The sequence below is a fragment of the Ursus arctos genome, unplaced genomic scaffold (genome assembly GCF_023065955.2).
Source record: "Ursus arctos isolate Adak ecotype North America unplaced genomic scaffold, UrsArc2.0 scaffold_6, whole genome shotgun sequence".
Taxonomy (NCBI): Eukaryota; Metazoa; Chordata; class Mammalia; order Carnivora; family Ursidae; genus Ursus; species Ursus arctos.
Genome location: NW_026623078.1, coordinates 16894584 through 16918092, shown reverse-complemented (window position 1 = coordinate 16918092; position 23509 = coordinate 16894584). Strand labels below are relative to the sequence as shown.

Below are 23509 nucleotides of genomic sequence, written 5' to 3'. Positions count from 1 at the left end.
CCCAAACTCTTAGTAAATATCTTAATCATGCTGTTCTTAGAAGGTCTTCCTCTGTTATATTTGATTAGATTGCCTATTTCTCAGAACTCAGACCTCTCTATGCATTAATAAATTGTCCTGCTCAATTAGTGGTATTTGGGTGTCTCCTCATTAACCTCATTAAGACTGTAAGCCATATGAGAACAGGGGATGCAGCTAACCCCTCTTGTGAAATTTCTCACACTACTTAGCAAAATCAGAGCACCTGACAAAATTTCATCAGATATTCACTGAGATAAATCGTGCCCTGATAGTGGGGCAATTATTAATGTCGCTTTATATTCATCAACTTGCAGTCCCCAGAACTGGCATAAGTTCTACACTGCAACGTTTCTTGCATGACCAAGTGGAGCACAGGAAGCGCTGGCAGCCTGGAGAAGTCCCTAAGCTGCATGCGGTTCCCAACAGCCAGCGGGGCTCCTTTCCCACCTGCCAGTGCGAACGCGAAATTACGGGAAGATCCAGCTCGTCCTAGGATTTGAAAACATTCATAAAGTCTCACGTTTAAGAATATGAATAGCAAATATTCTTGTTAATTTTCTGTGCATAAGGTGTTATTTTTTTTCTAAATGAAAATATTATATTTGAGAAAATAGAGTTGTGATGGCAGTTTTAGTTCCAAACAGGATGTGAATCACCCAGGCAGAGCGGTGGAGGTGGTAGGGGAGTCAGAGTAGAAGGGGCTTTTCGGAATCCTGGAAGCAGAGCAGTTCTCTGGGCATGCTTGATAGCTGACTCTGCTTTCTTCCCCCAGTAGCCCAAGGCCTTGCTAGTATGCCTCCCTCCCCCACCATTTTATGCAGATATCATTAACATAGAACACTGTATAAATTTAAAATGGACAATATAATGATTTGATGTATGTGTACACTATGAAATGATTCCTGCACTAAGTTCAGTTAATATCCATCACCTCCCATCATTGCAAATTTTTTCTCTTGCGATGAAAGCTTTTAAGATCCTCTCTTAGCAACTCTCAAATACACAATACAATATTGTTAACCATGGTCACCAAGCTGTACATTACATCCCAGAACATATTTATATTATAACTGAAAGTTTGTGCCTTGTGACCACCCTCACCTCCTCCCCAACCCTATGGCAACCATCAGTCTGTTCTCTGTTGATACGAGTTTGGGTTTTTTAGATTCCACATATAAGTGACAGCACACAGTTATTTGTCTTTCTCTGTCCGACTTTTTTCACTTAATATAATGCACTCAAAGTTCATCTGTGCTGTGGCAAATGGCAGAATTTCCTTCCCTTTTTTTGGCTGAATAATATTCCATCGTGTATATATGCCACATTTCCTTTGTCCATTCATTCTTTGCTAGACACTTTGGCCGTTTCTGCGTCTTGGCTATTGTAAATACTGCTGCAATGGACGTGGGCGTGCACATATCATTTTGAGTCAGTGTTCTCATTTCCTTTGGATAAATACCCAGCAGGGGAATTGCTTGATGGGTAGTTCTATTTGTAATTTCTTGAGGAAACTCCATAGTGTTTTCCATAGTGGCTATTTCCAATTTACATTCCCACCAAGAGTGCACAAGGATTTCCTTTTCTCCACAGTCTCTCCAACACATATTTCTTTTCCTTTTGACGATAGCCATTCTACTAGATGTGAGCTGAGAGCCCGTTTCGGTTTTGGTTTGTATTTCCCTGATGGTTAGTGACGTGGTTGAGCATCTTCTCAGGTATTTGTTGGCCATTTGAATTTCTTAGGAAAAATGTCTATTCAGGTCCTTTGCCCATTTTTAAATTCGATTATTTGTGTGTATGTTTTGTTGTTGTTGTTGAGTTGTATGAATTCTTTGCATATTTTGGATAGTAACCCCTTATGAGATAAATGGTTTGCAAATATTTTCTCCCACTCCATAGGTTGCCTTTTTATTCTGTTGATGATTTCTTTTGCTGTGCAGAAGCTTTTTAGTTTTATGTAGTCCCACTAATTTATTTTTGATTTTGTTGCTTGTGCTTTAGGTGTCATAGCCATACATTAAATAGATAAATAAATAAATTAATTAATTAAAAACATAGCCAAGTCCAATGTCAAAAAGCTTTTCCTTATATTTTGTTTTAGGAGTTTTATAATTTCAGATCTTATATTTAAGTCTTTAACTTATTTTGAGTTAATTTTTATAAGTGGTTTAAGATAGGGTCTAGTTTCTTCCTTCCTTCCTTCCTCTCTTTCTTTTTTTCTTTCATCTTTTTTTCTGTCTTTTTCTTTTTCTTTTCTTTGTATGCAAATACCCAATTTTCCCAGCAAGATTTATTGAAGGAACTGTCTTTTCTGTGGTGAGTAACCTAAAATTCATTTGGAACCCCAAAACACCCCAAATAGCCAAAAAATTCCTGAAAAAGAAGAATGGAGCTGGAGACATACTTTCTGATTTTTGAACTACCTTGAAAAGCTATAGTAATCCAAACAGTATGGTACTAGCATAAAAACAGACACATTAACCCATGGAGCAGAATTGACAGCCCCCAAATCGACTAATATTTGGCAAAGGATCCATCCTCACTGGAGGAAAGAGTTTTTCCAATAATATTTTCTTGAATCATAATTTTACTTATTCCAGAATGGAGGCGTGAGCCCCAAATACAACAGGACATAGGCGGGGGAAGTATTGAGCTTGTGAAATCCTGAGAGATGCTTTCCTGCATGGTCTGGGCTATCTGTAGCTCCATCTAGGTGGCTACATACACAGTTCGTAATTTATATTCTTGGTTAGTGAAAATGGGCTAATTAAAGTGGATGTGTACTCATACATGCTCATTTCCCACCAGTGTATAGCCCCCCTGACATGTTGCATTTTCCATATAGCTTTATAAATACAGAAAGGTTATCTTATGTAAATATAAACAACCTACTCCTTAACTTGCATTTAGCTAATTTGTTGATGAAATAGATAATATCTCTGTTTTCCTGCGTCTCAGCTTCTAAAAAAGATTTAAGTTAAAAAGTATATATTTTTTTCTGATATGATAGGTAACAAATTTTAATTTTCAACATTTCATGTGGTCAAATAATGCTTAAAAGTTGCTATTATATGACTGAGAAGTAACCCAGAATATATAATTCATACAAAAGATCATATGCTATTATGAAATCTTTTATGTTACTAATTTAGCATAAAATATTTTTAGCTTTCCTGAATGATGACTTTTTCTGGAGACTGAAATGTCACTACAAAATCTTCTTTTATTTTGAGACATAAGACTCATATAAGCAGTATAAATTTTTAATGCTTATGGTATATTTGCAGAGAGTTTAGACCGTAAAAGTACTTAATTTTTGATGCTAGTCGTATCACATTTTGTGCTTTCTCCCTCACTTCTATTTTACTCACATGTATCTTAAATACATAATTTACTTTTTATTGTTATATCTTATTTTTATTCTCAAATAAATAAAATGATTGGTAAGGACCATTGTACATTTTGGTAGGATGGGTTATAACAGATTCATTAGACATCAGTAAGAGTTTTAAGACTGTTTAACTAAGGACTGGCTTTGAAATTTAAAATTATTTAATATCTTTCTCTACACTCTGGTTTCTGCAGGGCTGCCACACAAAACTGAGAGCCTCCAGTGCCCAGCTCCACAGGCTATCCCATAGGTGTGGTTCTCCCTGGGGGAGGGCACACAGCAATCCTGGTGCTAGAAATTTTTGTTTTGTGATTTTTTTCTGTCTTTCTCCACACAGATTCTGATTTTCTCTCTGATGCCATAGATCCAATGCTGTAACTCTAAGTGTACCATAAATCATTTTGCAAACTGTTACATGACATGAGTAAATAACTGTGTTGTTCATAAGCTTCTATCTGCTTATCTCTATATATGTACATGTATTAACAATTGCATGGAGAAAGTCTTTGCTGTTCCTAATGATTGAGTCTTTTAAAGGACAAAACTATTTAAATGTAGAAGCATATTATATTTAAGAGAGCGTTTTAATAAATTATTGATGGGGACTAGATTGATACATGTAGGTTGCAATCTTCTGCCCTTACGGCAACACTAAAGTGATAACATAATTTGTAGAGACACACCCATCTATAATTGAGTTTGGTCATAATGAGAGGTTTTCCAATGATCTACTCATGTTGTAGAGAGCCCATTGTGCATATGATGCAGAAGGGCTGGAAGGAGTCAGAGTTATCAGCAAATTATTAAATGTTATTTCAATCCATGGGTAATTTTTTATTTCCTTAAGTAAGAGAATATACCCATGAAAAAATTTAACAGATAAATAAACTCAATAAATATAACACAAGATCAATTTCAAATAAGTACCAAACAGATGCTGTATGGAGAAGTCAGATGGAGGATGATTATAAAATTTCCTTGAGGAAATGAAATTTTAATATGACTTTATAAAATGGGAGGGTTAAAAAGAGCAGTGTAGGGTTTTTCTGTTGGAGAAATTACAATTGTACATAAAATAAAGAAGAACTGATAAGGGGTCTGAGAGTCTATGGTGGACAAAGTTGTAAAACAGGAAGTTAACTTCAGAAATGATGAGAATAAGAATCATCTGTGAATGACACACCAGCCAGTTGAATGGTTGCTTCTGAACAATGTTTCCAAAGATTCTAAATGGTCAGAAAAGAGTCACTGGTCATTTAGCACTAAGTTTAGTATAAAATATTATTGCTGAGCACTTTTGACCTCTGTTAATGGGTGTGATTAAATGGTAAAATAAGACTTTTCAATGTACAAATAGAAATATACAGTAATATGAATCATAATTATATGATTTAATATTCAACAACTTTTTATATAAAACAGATGTTTTAAAATTGTACATAAAAAACAACTTTGAGATTTTGGAGTAAGGAAAAGTTTTAGTCTGTTTTTAAAATCATCTTAATTTTCTATTCAGATTAGTATGTCTAATATTACAGATATAACAAAGTAGTAGTAAGCCCTCATGAATTCTCAAGATCCCAAAGAAAATAAAGCAATAGATCTTTAATCCTTAAGACTAAATACAAAAAGAATTCTTTTTCTTATTGGTGAAATTGATGAGGTCATTGAAAGTGTCAGAAACTAAACCGAATATTTTGATGACTTCTTAGAACTATTTTTAAAAAATGTTTCATAGCAAAAAATGTAATATGTGAGGCATAAACTCTGGGTGCACTGTACACTTAATTTAATCCTCCTCCCATAATAGTAGAGAAATTATGTTATCTGGAGAAGAAAAGTTGTAAATTTCCTGTTATAAGCAAATCTGGTATAGTCATAACAGAATTCTTCCTTTTTGTCTCTCCTGATAGGCAGGTCTGATTTATTCTGTATACTCCCATGAATAAATGATCTCAGTCAACCTAAAGCCATTTTTCTACATTTGTGGGGTTGGAACTTTCTTAGTAGAGGTAAAGGGCAGGCAGAACCATGCTTATTGAAAAGAGCTTTTATAGATAAAAGTTCGCTTCTTTAAGCAAATAGACAGTAACTATTCAGAAAGGATGTCAGCATATTGTGTGTTTATCATGAGATATTTGTAAAAAGTATAAAGCATCTAAGTTACACGAGACTGTAACTACACCCTGGGCAATGAAGAACTTACTGTATTTTTCCACATGTTGAGGTAAACCACATAATGTACAAGAAGTGGAATAACTCCAGCCACAAATATGCCTGCAAAGTTCCAGCTTCTGGTCCTTTTACTCGGATTTCTGTTCTCTGCACTGATAAGAAAAGCTTCCAAGCTCTTAAAAGAGAATCTAAGAATAATATTTTATAGAAGAGAAATCCCAGGTATTTGGAAAGATGACTTGGATCACAGCAATAGCATTTTGTTGGTGCTTCACCAAATGACAGGCAAATCGTTTATAACAATTTAACTAATCCAGGATTAAAGAATCTACAACATTTTTAAAAGATCGGAAACATTTATATGCTGAACATAATGTTTGTGTGAGTGTGTATAAATAGATTCTTAGAGTTCACGGAGCAAGATGAGACCTTCCCCGTTATGTACTCAACAAACTACAAGCCTAAATTAGATGTAAGGTTTTTACAATAACAAGTCAGAATTAGGAGGATGACAGTAGAGAAGGTGCAGAAAGAATGGGCATATCATAAAAAGAGTTTACTCACTATTCAGTAGTTTGTTAATTCACTCATTCGTTCAAGCAACATACACTGCGAAGTTTCTCTAAGGTGATCTAATAGGAAACAAGCAGACCGGGTTCTTGTACCTTGTTCTCATGGCGGGAGAGCAAAAGCAATCAAATAATAAAGAATGCATGAGACCATTTTAGCTGATGATGAGTGTGCTTGTTTTCCATAGAATGATGCTATAGAAAGCTAGTCCCAGGGCATTTGCCATAGCCATTCCCTTTTCTTGGAATACATTTTCCCCTCTTCTTTGCACGGCTGGTTGCTCAAACACCATCTCCCCAACGAGCCCTTCTGGGCCATGTGATCTAACTCAACCCCACCCCAGGGGTGCCCTGGGGGAAGAATCAGCTAGGTGTGTTTGAGAAAAAGGAAGACAAGTATAGAAGGTCTCGACTTTCCATGGCTCAACTTACCATTTTTCAGCTTCACAACACTGTGAAAGCAATACGCATTTTCAGGAGAAACCATACTTTGAATTTTGAATTTCCTCTGTTGTGATGCGGGGCAGCGGCAGAGAGCCACGGCTCCCAGGCAGCCACAGGATCATGAGGGTCAACCACCAACACGCTTGTAGCCATTCCATCCTGTGCAACCATTCTGCTTTCTGCTTTCGGTACAGTAGTCAATAAATTACATGAGGGAGTGCACACTTTAGTATAAAATAGACTTTGTGTTAGATGATTTTGTCTAACTGTAGTCTAATGTAAGTGTTGTAAGCACATTTAAGGCAGGCAAGGCTGAGCTATGATGTTTTGTAAGACAGGTGTATTGTATGTATTTTTGACTTACTGTGTTTTCAACTTACAGTGAGTTAATTGGGACATACCCCACCGTTTAAGTCGAGGAAGACCTGTACAACTAGACTTTATGATCAAGGAAAGGTTGGAGGTGAGGCTGGAGAAGAGGTAAGGCTGTGGTAAGGAACTGAGATTTTATTCTGCATGCCTCCCGAAAGCTGCATAATCTGTTTTCTGTTCCTGTAACACTGATCTAGCTGAGATGTCATAAATTTGCAGGGGGTGGCGGGATAGTTAAGAATGGAAGCTGGGTGACCAGCTTGGAAACTTCACAGTGTCCAGAGAAGCAGATGGAGGTGGCTTGCACCATGGTGGCAGTAATTAAGATGAAGGAACATTTAATGAATTTGAGTTGTATTTCTGAAGTAGAGCCAATGGGACTTGAAAATGGATTGTATATCAGAGGTAGGATGATCTAGAATTAGGAAAAATGATAACCCTTAGTAATAAATACTGACAACAGAAAATGCAATATAATGCAGGCTAAGGAATTACTAAAAGGAAAAGTCCTGAGGGTCAAATTATCTTAGCTTTGGATCTGAGAGCATGTCTAGTTCAATCTCATACACAAAGTGCCTACTTCGTCGTGGGCAGATGGCCTCTGCTTAAGCACGCCAGTGATGAAAACACCTTGGCAAACCATTATTTCATTAATGAAGGCCCACCTCAATAGCAGTTCTTAAGCCGAATAGGAGCTAGATTTGAAACTCTTTGTTTCATGAAATTCAATTCGGTTCTGGAATGGTATATTTGGAAAAAGTTTCATTTCAAAGTCTGAGAAATAGCCTTTCTTTCACTCTTTGTTTTGTCTAGGTTTTATTATTGTATTTTAAAGATAGCAAACAATTTTGGGGGGGAATCGGAAATAGGTCATAGGTGGACAGGGAAGAGAGACAATTCTTAAAGTTTCTGAGAGTCTGTGGAGAGGGGCAGACAGCAGACTGATCAGTTGTTCTGAATTTCTGTAAAGGATTAGGCATGAAAAAAGTGACATAATTAGATAAGGAAAATATTTTATTTTGCAATCAGAAAGAACTTGGCGGATTTAAGAAGGAAACTATTTGAAAATTCTTATGCGTTTTATAGCCCTTGAAGATTAAATTAGAAAACAATTAGTTCTGGGTAATTAAGACCATGTATTGAAGGTAGAGGTCAGATGATTTCCTATTGTTAAAACAGGGTTATCTGTCTAAGTGAATTAAAACTCTCTTAGTTGCCTGATTGATTGATTGTAGGCCAAAATGTGATAGAAATACTGTTGATTTCATTTGGGGGTCAGCAGAGATTTTAATTTCATTAATAGAAAAGAACAGAGGAAGAGAGATTTATCACATAGATGTGAGAATTTCACAATCTGTACATCGTTTTCCTAGTGAAAAAATGATGATCCTGCCATTTAGTAATTTATAACCTATTGGATTAAAAAATGCACAAAGAAAACAATTAAATAAAATTTCAACAGTTTTATTCAAGGCTATCTGGAAAAAGAACAAAATTGGGGGAATCTTACTACTAAGTACCAAGACCTGTTATAACGCTACAGTAATTTAAACATAAAATAAAAATTTAATAAAATGAACTACATCAAAATTAAGAAGTCCTGTTCATCAAAGTAGGAGAAGACATTTGCAATGCATATGACTTACAAAAGGCTCATACACAAAATATGCAAGGAACTCACAGACAACAAAGAAAAGTTGGCAAAAGACTTAGGATTCACGAACAGGGTATCCAAATGGCCAATAAGCATATTAAAATAATGTGTTCAGCCTAAGGGATTACAAATTAAAATCACAATAAATTACCACTACATAACTACAAAAACAAGTAAAATTAAAAACCAAAATACCTGACAAGTTGTGTAATAACTGGAACTCTGATTCATAGCTGGTAGGAGCGTAAGTCTATACGAGCACTTTGTCAGTGTCTACCAAAGCTAACCACACTCATACTCTTAGACCCAGCAATTCTACTTCTTGAAATATGCCCCTGAAGAAATGCGTACATACATGAACCAAAAGACGTGCGCAAGAATGCTCATAGTAGCAGTATTTACAAGAGCCAAACACTGGCAATAACTAATATTCTCGATAGTACAATTGATAGATAATTGTGGTATATTCATAATATACAATGGAATACTCTACAGCCTAAGAATAAATAAGCTACTGATATGTGCAACCAAAAGGGTGAAACCCAAATGCATTATTAAATAAAGGGAGTCAGATACAAAAGAATGGGTATTATATAATTCGACTTATATAATGTTTAATAGAAGGGCCAACTAATCTATGCCTTTAGAAGTCAGGATAGGAGGGATTTTTGGGGGGGAACAGGGTGGTATTAATAATCGGGAAGGAGCATGGAGGGCTTAAGAGGGGCTAGCTATTTGATGTTTCTTTAATAAGTGGTAGCTACACGGAGGTTCACTTTGTGCTAATCCAGCAAGCTTCCACTCGAGATTTGTATATTCAATTATATTTTAATTAAATATATATAAGCATGTAAATCTTCATGCGTTACATTTTAATTAAATATATGTAAATATATACCGTAATGCCAGTTATATTTCAATTAAAATAGTGTTGAAACGTACAAAGAAAGGAGTTACATTAACACTGCAAAATTTCTAAACATGAACATAACCTACTACATCTCAAGCAATACAAAGTTGCATGTAATTAAAGGAAAAATATGAAACAGATTTTAAAGAGATCACATCAGGTTGGGACAATAAACCAAATCTTCAGGGTGAAGCTTAAGATGTCTAAGTATAAAGTCATTCTCGGGTGTTTAGAACAACAAATAACCTGCTCGGAAGTAGCCAAACAATACAAAGAAAAGAAATCTGAGGGGTATTAGCGAGGAGATGGAAATGGTTAAAAAGTAGTCTGGATAGTAGCCCCTATGTGACTCCCATTAACTTTTTTCTAAAAGAGAAATAAAGATGCTGAAAATAGAATGAAAAGACCAAAACTGTCAGTCAACCTACTGCAACAATTAGACTATTTTCTGAGAAAATTTTCCAGAAGGTATCAAAAAGGATCCGTGGACTTGAATTAAGAATTACAGTTGCTAGCCTAGAGCTATTTGGTCAGATGAAATGGAGCAAAGCTGCTGGCAAGAAAAAAGGTTGGAATCCAGCAATTTCTCCCTCACTTCCTGCCAGCCAAAAGAGAAAACAAGAGTCTGCCCCATTCAGAGAAGGGACAATGGAGACAATGGCCTCCCTATTTGTTCTCCCCACTTTCACCAAGAGCTACTTTTGTAGCTTGGAGATGGCTACTTCCTGAAAAGAAGGAAGGAAACCGAGTATGGGATCGGCTGAGCACACTACGTCTAGGCAGAATCTCAAGCAGGGCCTTGTGTTTGTGAATGTCATCAAAGAACCTTATCAGGGAAATAGTTATTAGGCAAAGGAAACACCTTCCATATTCCAGGTGAGCTTCGTGAAATGAAAATCTGTTAGACTTTGATAAATGTAATGAAGGCAATGATAGAAAGTGATATGATAACTTGCTGCTAGGTAGAAGGATAGTACTATATATGATGGGGTGCTCAAGGAAGCCACTCCGAAAAGGTGATCTTTGAGCTGCCATCTGAATGACACAGTGAGCCAGCCAAGCAAGTAGAACATTCCTGGCCAGGAAAAAACTGGTGCAAACGCCGCAATGCATGAGTTAACCCAGTGTGTTTGAAGAGCGGAAGGAAAGTTCAGGTAGATTTATTATTATTTTTAAACTCTGCTAACGGTGCCTAATAATTTAAGCTTCTACCATTTTTGCTTCCTTTTTGAATTCTAATTTGCTATCAAATACACTTTTTCTCCAAGCTTGATGTTGTTTGTAAATTTAATAAACTTGTATTCTAGGATTTGTTGAAATTATTGATAATACTTTGGGTAGACCCAAATTGAGAGAAACCCAAAGAGAGGGTCATTCAAGATTCTACTTGAGGGTAACATTCAGTAATTATCAGTTTTGGAGAGGGATTCATAAATTTATATAACTACACGATTCTTCAAGTTACCATTTTTAATAAATGTAATAATAATAACTTCCATTTATAAGCGCCTAATATATGAGGGCTTAGAATTGTATTTTACATAATTCTCTAAACAACCTTCACAGTATTATGCCTTAGAATTACCTGGGCCAGAGAAAGAATGTGTAAATTAACTGCCTGAAGACCACGGCTAAAAAATAGAAAAGTTAGTACTCAGAGATAGATGCGAATCCCACTGAATGCACAGGAATTTCTCATGGTTTGGTGAAAAACTTGTTTCTTCCCTAGGCGTTTATGTTCCCCAAGATTTGGTTTCAGCCATTGTACATACTCTGCTAATTCTTAAACTAGACCCTCTATCATCAGGTCGCTTTTATCTAGAATATACCTTCCCCCTTTTCTCATCTATTAGTTATCTACATATTTGTCTAAGACTCTGCAAGTATTATCTCATCCTTGAAACTTCTCTTTGGCTCTCAACTCCAGTATCTCCCCCGCCCCTCCTCTAGGTTAGCTTGAGGAAAACTGACCACTCTTTCTTTTCTTATAAGCTTTATTGAGGTAGAATGGCTATCACTTCTCTTAAGCTCATTCAGGAAGAAAATGTGTCCTACCTGCTTTCTGTCCCTTCCCCTTTGGTTCCATGGTCCACCCTGCAATCAGAGACACTTCTATGAATATTATAAATCTAGTGACATCAGCCCTTTCCCATAAGCTTAAATCTCTCCAATGACTCCCTACTGTCTTCAGCATAAAGTCCAAACTGCCCAGCCTGGCATGCTATTGATGTCATGGAAAGGAATGCATGAACCAATGGTTTTTGAAACTTCTGGGCAGAAATTCGTCAATAGTTATTCATCTTGTTTTCTGTCATCTTTCCCATTTTCCTCAATTTCTAAAAAAAAAATTGGCAATAGAAGTTCTAAAATACAATATTCTTGGTCTTTTAAGTAATTTGGAGAAGGAGATATGAACCTGGGCCAGGACTAGGGTGAATGAGACCACTGAAGTGCCTAGCACACACAATTTAAGGAGGCTCTTACTCTCAGGGTCGTGCAAGCGCTAGTCACCAGGGAAAGGCGAAAGTGGGTAGACCTGACAGAATGGGTGAAGAATGTGAATCTATTTGTGTTCCAGGTGAATGCTTACTAAAGGGTGATGTCAGAAGAGGAGAATTTTAATGATCAAGTGGAGAAGTTGACCCATTCTATAGATACCAGTCAGCTTCATTCTTGGCTGTCCCTGTCATTGCCCAATGCGTTCATGAACAAAACGGCCATGGTGGCAAGGATGGAAGTTATGCATGGGCTCAGTGACATGGCCTTCCACTCACGAGGGCTGAGCTGACTGCAGCCACTACTGAATGCCCAACCTGCAACAGAAATTAATACTGAGTACCAGTTATGGCACCACGCCCCGAATTGACCAGCCCATTACCTGGTGTCAGGGTGATTACTTTAAACTACTTCATCACAGAAGGGGCAATGCTTTCTTCTCACTTCAATAGACAATTACCCCAAATATGGATTTGCCTTCCCTGACTGCAAAGCTTCTGTCAACGCCATCATCCATGGACTTATTAATGCCTTATCCACCATCATGGTATTCCATTCATCATTGCTTCTGATTGCTGGAGCTCACTTTATAGCAGATGCAGAGCAGAAATGGATCCTGGCTCATGAAATTAACTGGCCTTACCACGTTTCCCACCATCCTGAAACAGCAGGTAGACTGGCCTTTTGAGGACTCACTTATAGCATCTGTTAGGTGACGGCACCTTGGAGAGGTAGGAAAACTTCTTCCAGGATGCAGTATGTTCTTCAAATCAATTGTTTTTCCCATACCCAGGATTCAGGCATCTAGGAATGAGGGATTAGAAATGTCTTACTCTGACTCCTGGTGATCTACAAGAAAAATTTGTGTTTCCTGTTTCTGCAACTTTGGACTCTGCTTATCTGGAGATCTTAATTCCAAAAGATGAATGCTTCCCATGGGAACAACAATAATTCCACTAAGCTGTAAGTTAAGACTGTCACCTGGCCACTTTCTGATGCTTCAGTGAACCACCAGGAAAGAAAGTTGTTACTATATTGGCTGGGATGATTGATCACGACCATTAAGGAACAATAGGGTAGCTACTCCACAGTGGGGGTAGGGAACAGTATGCCTGGAATGTAGGAGATCCCTTGGGGGCAGTTCTTAGTACTTTCATGTCCTGAGACTAAAGTCATTGGAAACTACAAAAACCCAATTCAGATAGGATTGTTAATAACCAGAGCATTCAAGAATGAAGGTTTGGTCACTCAAAAGTGTTCAATATTACCAACTGATCCACTTTCTGAAGGCAAAGGGAATTTTGAATGGGTAGTAGAATAATTTAGTTATAATTATTGTATACTAAGTACTGTGACAGTTGAGTATTTTTTTAATCTTGATATGAATGCTTATATTAACCAACATTTTTGTTTTCTTCACCTTTCCCAGTCTCCTAGTTAACATAAGATATGCTAATAGTAGTTTATTTTATATCTACTTAAGTTACAAAATGTCAAATGAGGAGTATAAATCATCTGGAAGGAGAATGAACATCAACCGGAGATTCAGAAAGGCCTTTGCATCCATTTTGGGGGGGAAGTCTTATCCTGTTTTTATTGCTTGCCTCATGTTTGGTAGAAATGTGACTTTGCTATTATTTCTATTTGGACACTGAGTATGGTTTGAAGAGAGACATATGGGTGGCAAATTGATAAGGAATGAACTGATGTGGTTTTGTAATGTGTTAAACTCATCTGCGATGAACTGTTTCTTGGCGTTCCCTTCCCTGAATATTTCCAGTTCAGGTAAACCATAGTCCTATTTTCATGCGAGATTTGGAATGCAAAAGTAAAGTAGTAGCCCTTTTGCATATTTGCTTGAGAGGTTGGGGCAAACAGCCTCTGTACCTCATTCATGCTGGTGTTCACCTGCTGGCTTACCTCCTTGATGTAGGGCAACACCTAGGTCTGTAACTCTTCCACTTACCCTTAAATCCTCCTTCATCTTTTACTGATGAGCCAAGTGTGATTTAACTTCATGATTCAGGGTGTCAGCTTCTCCTGGAGGACACGCAATTCATCATGGTGGAGGAAGTAAGAACTAATAAGGGTCCAGTGTGTTCTCATGGGTTCCAGACAACTCATACTCATAAGTTTCAGTTTACATTCATGGGTATTAGCTTGTCTATGCTCTTCCTCTCTTTATGTCTATCTCCCATTCAGAATTCTCTGCTCTGTTTCAGTATTAAAAACAACAGCCTTAGAGATTCTCACAATTGCACTAGATCGAATTCCTATTACAAATGCATATATATGTAGAACTCTGACTGATACAGATACGTAGGAATAAATCTAACAGAAGAAGATTAAGACCCTCACACTGTAAGCTACAGAACATTGCACAGAGGAATTTAAAAATTACGTAAATAAGTAGAGTGTTATATTACAATGTTCATGGATTAGAACACTCAGTATTGTGACAATACAAGTATCCCCAAAGTGATGAATTGATCTGATGCAATCCTAATCCATATTCCAGTTGACTTTTCTTTTATAAACTTTAAAAGCCAATTGAAAAATACTTATTAAAATGCAATGGACCCATGACAGATGACACCATTTTGAAAGAGGTAATCGATTTCTCACAAGTAGGCTTTGTGTTATTTGATTTTAAGGCTTACTTTACGGTAATTGAAACATTTTGGTGTTAGTGAAAATGAACATACAGATGAGTGGAACAGAATAAACAGTGTGTCTAGAATATAGGAAGTATGCTGGGGCACTTTTCACTCCCATGTGCTGTGAATAAATCCACACATATAAATCAATTGATTTTAGGCAAAAGATCAAAGAATATTAAACTGGGAAAGGCAAGACTTTTAAACAAATAGTGGTGAACTAACTATATATTTATACAGAAAAAAAATAAAATCCTCAACTCTTCACATCATAAACAAAAATTAACTCAAAATAGATATAGATTTTAGAATAGGCAACAATTTGTTAGATCACCAAAAGCATGAAAAACAAAAGAAAGAGTTGATAAATTGGACTATGGTAAAAGTAAAAACTCTGTTCTTTAAAAGATACCATTAAGAAAAATGAAAATCTGGCATGTTTTTCAATGCAAATACCCAATTCTCCAATTTTTCCAGACACCCAATTGGGTGTTCAACAATTCAATTCAATTCTGACACTAACTACTCAGAGTTAGCACAGACTGCATAACTTAAAGGCTCAGTCCTACAGGACTGGCCCCACTTCAGCTGCCAGCTGCCAGTCCCAGACCTCCCAGACTTCTAACCACCTGGCTATAAGTTGGTAGTTCATAGAACACCTTCCTAAGGTTTGACAGTTTTCTAGAATGGCTCACAGAACTCAGAAGGACACTTTACTTACGTTTACTAGTTTTTATGAAGGATACAAATGAATAGCCAGATAAAAACATACATAAAGCAATGTCTGGAAGGATCCAAAGTGCAGAAGCTTCTGTCCTATAGTGAAGTTGGGGCAGGCTACCCTCCCAGCACTTAGATGTATTCACCAATTGGGAAGTTTTCCAAATTTCCTTGCTCAGAAATTTGTATAGAGCTCAATCCCCTCTGGTAGGTGGGTGGGGCTTAAAGTTCCAATCATCTAATCACTTGGTCTTTCTGGTGATGATCAATTCCATTCTGAGTCTTTCTAGTGGCCCTACTCTAAGTCACTGCATGAGAATATACTCAAATGTGGTTGGAAGAGGCTTGTTATGAATAACAAAGGATAGTTCTGAATAAGCCACAGGGATGAAAGGTACAGCATAGGGAATATAGTCGATAGTACTGCAATAACATATGATGGTAGATAGTAGCAACACTTATGGTGACCTAAGTATAACGTGGAGAGTTGTTGAATCACTACGCTGTACACCTGAAAGTAATGTAACATGTGTGGATTATACTTAAAAAAAAACAAAACAAACAAACAAACAAAAAACCTCATTCAAATCATTCAGGAAGTTCCAAAGGTTTTAGGAGCTCTGTGCTGGGGACAGCATACAAACACTGAGATTGTTTTTTCTTATACCTAAGCAATTCACAGACTGGAAGAAAATATTTATAACATATACATTGCGCAAAGAACTTAAAACAAGAACATATAAAGATCTCTTATGATTAACGACAAGAGAAACAACTAGAAAACGATTTGAATGTACAGTCTAAAAATGGACAGTATACACACTAAAAGATCCTCACCATCATTACTCATGGGGTAAATGCAAAAAAATATTAAATACCACCACACACTCAATAGAATGGCTACAATATAAAAGACTGGTCATAACAAGTGTTGATGAGGATGTGGAGCAACTGGAACTCTCACACACTGTCAATGGGAAAGTCAAAGCGTACACCTACATTGGACAAAATCTGCAAGTTTCTTGAAGAGTTAAAGATATACCAACTGTATGCCCCAGTCATTCAACTTTTAGTAATAACCCAAGAAACACAGCATGCTTACACAAAGACTTATACACAAAAACCCATAACAACTTTATTTGTCATAGCCTAAACTGAAAACAACCCAAATATTTGTCAGCAGTGGAATGGATAAACGAATTCTAGTACATCCATACTATGGAATACACCTCAGCCATAAGAAGGAAAAAACTATGGATGTGCATAACATTGATGATTCTCAAACACATTAACCTGAGTAAGAAGAATCCGCAAAAAAGATCCTTTATTGCATGATTCTGTTTATACAAATTTCTACAACATGCTAACTAATCTGTAGTAACAACAAGCAGGTCTGTGACTGCCTAGATAAGGGGAGTAGAAGAGGATGAGTTGCAATGAAACATGAGGAAATCTTGTGGGTGATAGAAATGTTTGTCATCTTCATCTATATACATATGTTCAAGCCAATCAAATTGTACATTTTAAAAGAATAAGTTTAATGTACTTCAGTGATACCACAATAAAGTTGTACCAAAAAAAGAATATCCATACCTGGAGAGAAGGTTAATACTGACCTAGCAAAAGCTCTGATGATTTGCAGGCATTTGCAGTAAGCACGAACATGTTTTCACCATTTCTTCCAAAACACTTCTCCCTCCCTTTGAGCTCCTCCTGTTCTTTCACTCCAACCATGGTGACAGGGACATATGACTCAGGCCATGCTGGTCATATTACTCTCTCCCCTGTCACAGAGATGGGCATGTAACCCAAGCCTAGCCTCTCAGTGTCCTTCAAGATTAAAATAGAGCTCGCAGAGAAGACTCCTTTTCTTTCTGCCCTTAGAGCCATTAGGATATGAGTACAGGGCTGCTGGGAACCTGTTCCCCTACTACGTGGAGTGGAGCGTGTAGCACTTAGAAAGAATAAAGCTGACATAGAGAAAGGAAAGATGAAGGAAGAGACAGAGACAGGAAAGTCTGGAGCCAAGGAGACAGAAAGAGAGGGAGGAAAGGTGAGTGAAAGATGAAGGGTGAGAAGAAAGGAGGGAGGGAGGGAAGTGGAGAGGGAGGGAGGAGAGATACTTGGGTGTAGTATCTGGCTTTCTCCAAGGCCGCCTTCACCTCTGCCCTTTCCCCCTCCCTTGTAAATATCTGAGCCAATAAACTTCCCTCTTTGGCACAAGGTAATTTAGGTTTCTGTCATTTCCCACAGAATGATTCTTGGCTGATACAATATTTATTCAGCGCCATTCTTTTAGACTGAGGTGAGAGGTGGGATTTGTACTATTTTTTTACCTGCATTCTCATTGCTTAAAACACAGTTGGTTTGGTCCAGGTTAGGTACTTAAAAGACAAGATCTTTTAGTACGCATTTCTTTGAGGATTTTTCTCTTTTCTCTTGCCTGTAATGTTTTTTTGTTAAGGTTTTGTTTTGGTTTTTTGCCTTTAGGGTGCAGACTGCATTTTTTTACTGGCAGTTTCAGTCTCTGGTGGGTGGTAGGATTGGAAGTTGAAATGAATGATGTAGCAGAAATCAAAATGTTTCCTAATTCCTTCTTCCCAACTACACTGTGCTGGTTTGAGTGTGAGGTGACCCATGATTCTTTTTCTCCATTGAGCCCTATGAATGCAATAGTTAGTAAAAATTTGCCCTAGACTCTTGGCATATCATTTTCTGTCATTGTTAGTTTACAATGCAGATGCAAGCTTTTATATATGTATTTTAAATATTGTCTCAGGATATTAATGGAAATTCAGGAAAAAGTGAACCAAGTGGTATTTAGACCCTTCCTTGTTAAATGGGAAGCCTGGAAAGTTGGTCTTTTAACATACAAGTTATTCCTTGTTTCCATCAAACTTCTAAGTCTGGAAACATTTAGCCTTCTATTGGTGTTTCTCTGTATGGAAACCCAAAGGTGTGAAGTTTTCTTTGATGGTGAAATGTCAGTTGTCTTAAGGGGGTAAAAGAGAAGGATTTCTGGAGAAAGAGCCAGCCCAATATCCCACAAGGGACATTATGTACTTGGGCTACTAACTCTGTAAAGTTGGCACTGCTTCTAAAAGGCCAGAAAGCAGAGTGTAGAGCAAGAATAATATTTGAAGAGGCTCTGGAAGTACGAGCATACACCTGGGCAACAGAGAGCCTATGGAAACATCCCCAAACTAGGCTCAGAGGGTTCCCTCCATATTTGTTTCTCAGATGCTTTTTCCTAGTTAGTGACCATGATGGATGCCAGTTGGAGAAGCAAGTGATAGTCAGACAGGGGCTGAGAAGTTGGGAGAAAAGTCATGGAACAGGTCCTTTATTCCTGGGGTATTTATATTGGGAGGCTTAACGTGTTTTTATCCAGAAGTTCGAGGCTTTATAATTTGCAACTTGCTGTAAGAAAATATTCTTATCTAAATGCAGAATTTGTGGAGAAGCATTGTTTATGATTTATACCATATTTCTTTTTTTTAAGATTTTATTTATTTATTTATTTGACGGAGAGAGAGACAGCCAGCAAGAGAGGGAACACAAGCAAGGGGAGTGGGAGAGGAAGAAGCAGGCTCCCAGCAGAGGAGCCTGATATGGGACTTGATCCCAGGACCCTGGGATCACGCCCTGAGCCGAAGGCAGACGCTTAACGACCGCGCTACCCAGGTGCCCTCATATACCATATTTCTGTAAATGTCTTGCAGTATATACCTCCCCAAAAGAGGCAAATGGACTTATTTAAAGGCAAAGAATCCTACAGATGGTGTTTACAGAGGTCACCTGGGTAAAAGGCACAGTGCAACTTGGCTCTGGAAAACTTGCTTGCTGACACCATACTAACCCCAAGGCTCTGAGAATTTCATGAGAATTCCATCCATGTTCTTCATACTCATGAAGAAAGAAATAATATTATAAATTTGACATCAGAATAGTTGTTGTAAATCCTGAAATATTTCTTCCATTACATTCTGTCAGAAAAGAAAAATCTGTTTTCCATAGTGGACATTTAGCTAATTACTCTGATGTTGGCAGGTAATCTTTGTCTTTAGAACATTACGCATCTCTTTTATTTATGCTCAGAGAAATTATCCTCAAAGAATGAATTACTAAATGAATAATATTTATACTCTGTTAAATTCAGGATATGAAATAATGCATAGCAAGCTTTTACTCCTTGTTAGTTCCCCTTATTTTCAAATGCCTTTCAACTGGACTGGCAGAATATGACATATTGGTTAATAATCTATAGAAAACATTTAAAAATTTTGAACATGTGTGCATAAAACACATTAAGCAATAATTAAATTCAGGTCAGCAAGCTGGAAACCCTCACAGACCTCTAAAAATAATTATAGATAAATTTAGTGGGGAATTTTAAATATAAATTTTAATTGGTTTAATAATGTTTCTAGTCACTATTTATTATGTAACTTAAAAATTATAGTGTACCTTGCTGATGTTTTTTAAAGCTGTTATTAACATAATTTATTTATTAAAGAAAATGAGAAAACTGTACTGCTAATCCTCCTGACTCAGTCATAAATCTTTACTGTTTTGCAATAAAACACATTTCCAATAACGCTGAATATACTTTCCACTGCACTTTAGTCTCTTGGGCTTTAGCTACTCCATGTTCTTAACATTATGATATATGTCCCCAAATGAACCAGGTGTTCTTTAGACTCTGAAATAGAAGATCTCATTAAAATGTGTGCGCGTGTGTTTTCTAATATCTCATGAGAGTTATTTTTTCAAACAATATAAATGCCAAAGATGTCCAATTATTTTTTCCTTATTTATTTAATCAGGGCAGAGCTCTATGAAGAGTTAGCCTTGGACAAAATGAGTGTAAGAAAATCAAACTGGTAGTCTGGGGACTATGCCGACAGTGTTCACGTGTGGTACTTTCTTAGTCTTGCCTTTATGTGCTTTCAACCATTCAGCAACATATATCATGGGCTGTCTCTAATCTGTTTGGCAAAACTTGTGAAAATGATACCAAGAAAAAAAAGATAAATATTCTCTGCACCCAGAGTTAACAATCAACCAATACAAAAAGTACAACACACAGGAATACACATAAAAATATATTTAAAGAAAGCATATATACACATGCAAAAGAATTTAAGAAACTTCACTAAGATTCATTTTCTAAAAATTATTTTGATATAGAAATATACATAGAATTTCAGCCTTACTCACTGTAGGAGTTGGCTTCTTATAGATACTTGATACAAAGGCAGATGTTAACAGCAGTGAACTGTAGGCTGGGCTAAACACACGTTTTGGGGCGCCTGGGAGGCACAGTCGTTAAGCGTCTGCCTTCGGCTCAAGGCATGATCCCAGAGTTCTGGGATGGAGCCCCACATCAGGCTCCTCCGCTAGGAGCCTGCTTCTTCCTCTCCCACTCCCCCTCCTTGTGTTCCCTCTCTCGCTGGCTGTCTCTGTTAAATAAATAAATAAATAAAATCTTTAAAAAAAATAAAATAAAAAAAAATAAACACACGTTTGCATATACCTATTTCCTTTAGAGGATGCGTATCATTTCAAGTACTTAAGATTCATACTGGATTCCCAGCACTTCAAAGAGGTGAAATCCTCATTGGAAATACCTTGTATATGTTAACGAGAAAAATCTTTAGTGATCCAGAATGTATTAATTTCTATAATACTTACTGGATAAATATGTATAGCCCAAACTTCAAGGAATAGATTCTTTCATTCACTCAAAAATATTTACAGACAGTTTATTATGTGTCGGGCATTCTTATGGGTGCTGATGACACGTGAGTGAACAAAACAAGACAAACATCTCTGCTTGTATGGAGCCATTGTTAAGTGTGGAAACGGGGACAGGAAAACCAAATAAAAAGTAATGCGGTCATTTCAGGGACAGGTGCTATGGGGAGATACAGAGCAGAGGTGGAGGACAGGGAGGTCCAGGGCCGAGGCCAGGGAGATTTGAAGGAGGTGAGAGAGCTGGTGGCTATCCATCTGGAGAGCTTTCTGGCCAGAGGGCAGAGCAAGAGTCAGGGCCGTGTAGCAGAAGTGGCAGGGTCAAGGACCATGAAGGGCCAGAGGCCCAGGAGCATGTGACATGGGAGCAGAGAATGGGAGACCAGGTCAGGAAGGGAAGAGATGGGGGGAGTCCAGGAAGCTCAGGAGGAGGCCTTTGGCTTTTATTCCAGGTGAGATGGGAAGGTTTGGGAAGTTTTGGAGCAGAGGAGGTGACAGAATCACGACCTGACCTACATTTTAACAGGATCACTGAGTGGGCTTCTTCTTGCACCCCCACCTCCCATTTTAAATTATAGTTCTATTTGTTGTCAATCTCCTTCTCTCTTTGTAGAAAACTTGTGGTTGTCATCTTCTAGCCTGTATAAATAGATCGCATGACTTTGAGATCACATATCCGTCTGTCACATGTCAGTAAGCATACCAATACTTTATTACTGGTATAAAAACATTCAGGATTATGAATATATCCAATATAAAGAATTTTTTCTCAATCAGTATTTTAGTATTTGTGTATGGTTATGGTTTATCCGATTGAAAGTTTCACTTTTAAGGTCTCCTGATATGGTTGTTCAAAATCATTTACAAAAATGTAGCAAATAAAACATTTCGTTATTATCGTGCATTAAATTCTTGTGACGACCTGCACGTGCTCAATCAAATAAAAATTACAGTTTCTCTCTGGTCACAAGTTCCCTTTGTGAGAAACATGAATATGTGAATTTACTACTAGCATATGTGAATTTACTGCTGACTCGGAGTCATCAGAATTCGGGTCCATTAAAAGGAATGGTAGGCCCTTTCTGGTGGGGATTATGAAACAGGCAGCTTGAGATTGGAAGCAGAATTAGGAATGGTGAAATGAGAATAAAAAATAACAGAATAAGAAAAATAAGGAAAAGTCTGACGGATATTTACCTTCTACTCCTTGAAATTCTCAGTCATTTTTGTGAATTCTTTCTCCCTGGCCTGACTTTTTGTTTTTTAAGAGTTTTACTGAGAGATAATTCACATACCATAAAGCTTACCCATTTCGAGTATACAATTCAGTGGTTTTTCGCGTGGTCATGGAGTTGTTTTGCCTGATTTAAATGCGACCCAATCCTTTGAAGATCACCATTGCTACTTTTCTATCCCTGTCCTTACCCAGCCCCTTTCTCAACCCAAATTTTCCAAACCTATTCCAACTCTGTTCTTTCTCTCACGAGTAGTTCAGTTAACAGTTAACAGCATCGTCCACCACGCTTTTTTTTTTTTAAAGAACAGAATAACTTTTTTTTTTTAAGATTGTATTTATTCATTTGACAGAGCGAGAGACAGCCAGCGAGAGAGGGAACACAAGCAGGGGGAGTGGGAGAGGAAGAAGCAGGCTCCCAGGGGAGGAGCCTGATGTGGGGCTCGATCCCAGGACTCCAGGATCATGCCCTGAGCCAAAGGCAGACGCTTAACGACTGAGCCACCCAGGCGCCCCTGTCCACCACACTTTTGAATCAAGCCAGCAAGCTCGGGTTAAAACCTGATGGAAGATGTCCGGGTTCTCTTCTCACTCAGTGTGAACACTCCAGTTGACCCCCCCATCGTTTCTGAGCCTTGTTTCAGGCCTCCTGAAGAAGTCCTCACTTGCATTGTTATGAAGGTGTCCCCAATGATTTCCCACCAGCAGACCCTTCCCCATTTTAACCTACTCTTGCCTTTGCCTTGCCAAACCCAAATCTGATCATCTTTCTCTTCTATCTCAAACCCTTCTGTGTCTTCCAGTGACCTAGGGATAAATCCATATTCTTTTGCTGACCATCCAGGTCCTTCACCATGTGGCTTCAGTTTATACTTCTTGTTTCACTTCCTACCCTTCTCTTGTCATGCATTCTGAAAATTCCTGCCACTGTGTTTGGCACCACTAGGCTTCGGTGTATTTATACAAATAGACACTTCTGCACATATTTATCTTTGTACCACCATTGTCCCCTTCTCTTTTGTCTTCCTGGGGAATTGTTTCCTATCCTTCATATACTAAACATGATAACTAGCGCGGTGAAGCCTTTCCTGAGTACCCAAGACTATGTTTCC

At 37.6% G+C, this 23509-nt stretch overlaps 1 long non-coding RNA gene across 1 annotated transcript in view; it reads left to right on the top strand.

Annotated features, from left to right (window-relative positions):
- Positions 1 to 17292: 17292 nt before the first annotated feature.
- The window catches only part of LOC130542898 (uncharacterized), a 62063-nt gene continuing 55846 nt past the window's right edge, over positions 17293 to 23509 (top strand). Inside the window, exon 1 of the long non-coding RNA XR_008957774.1 lies at positions 17293 to 17462. This is a non-coding gene — a long non-coding RNA (uncharacterized LOC130542898). The remainder of the gene's footprint in view (positions 17463 to 23509) is intronic.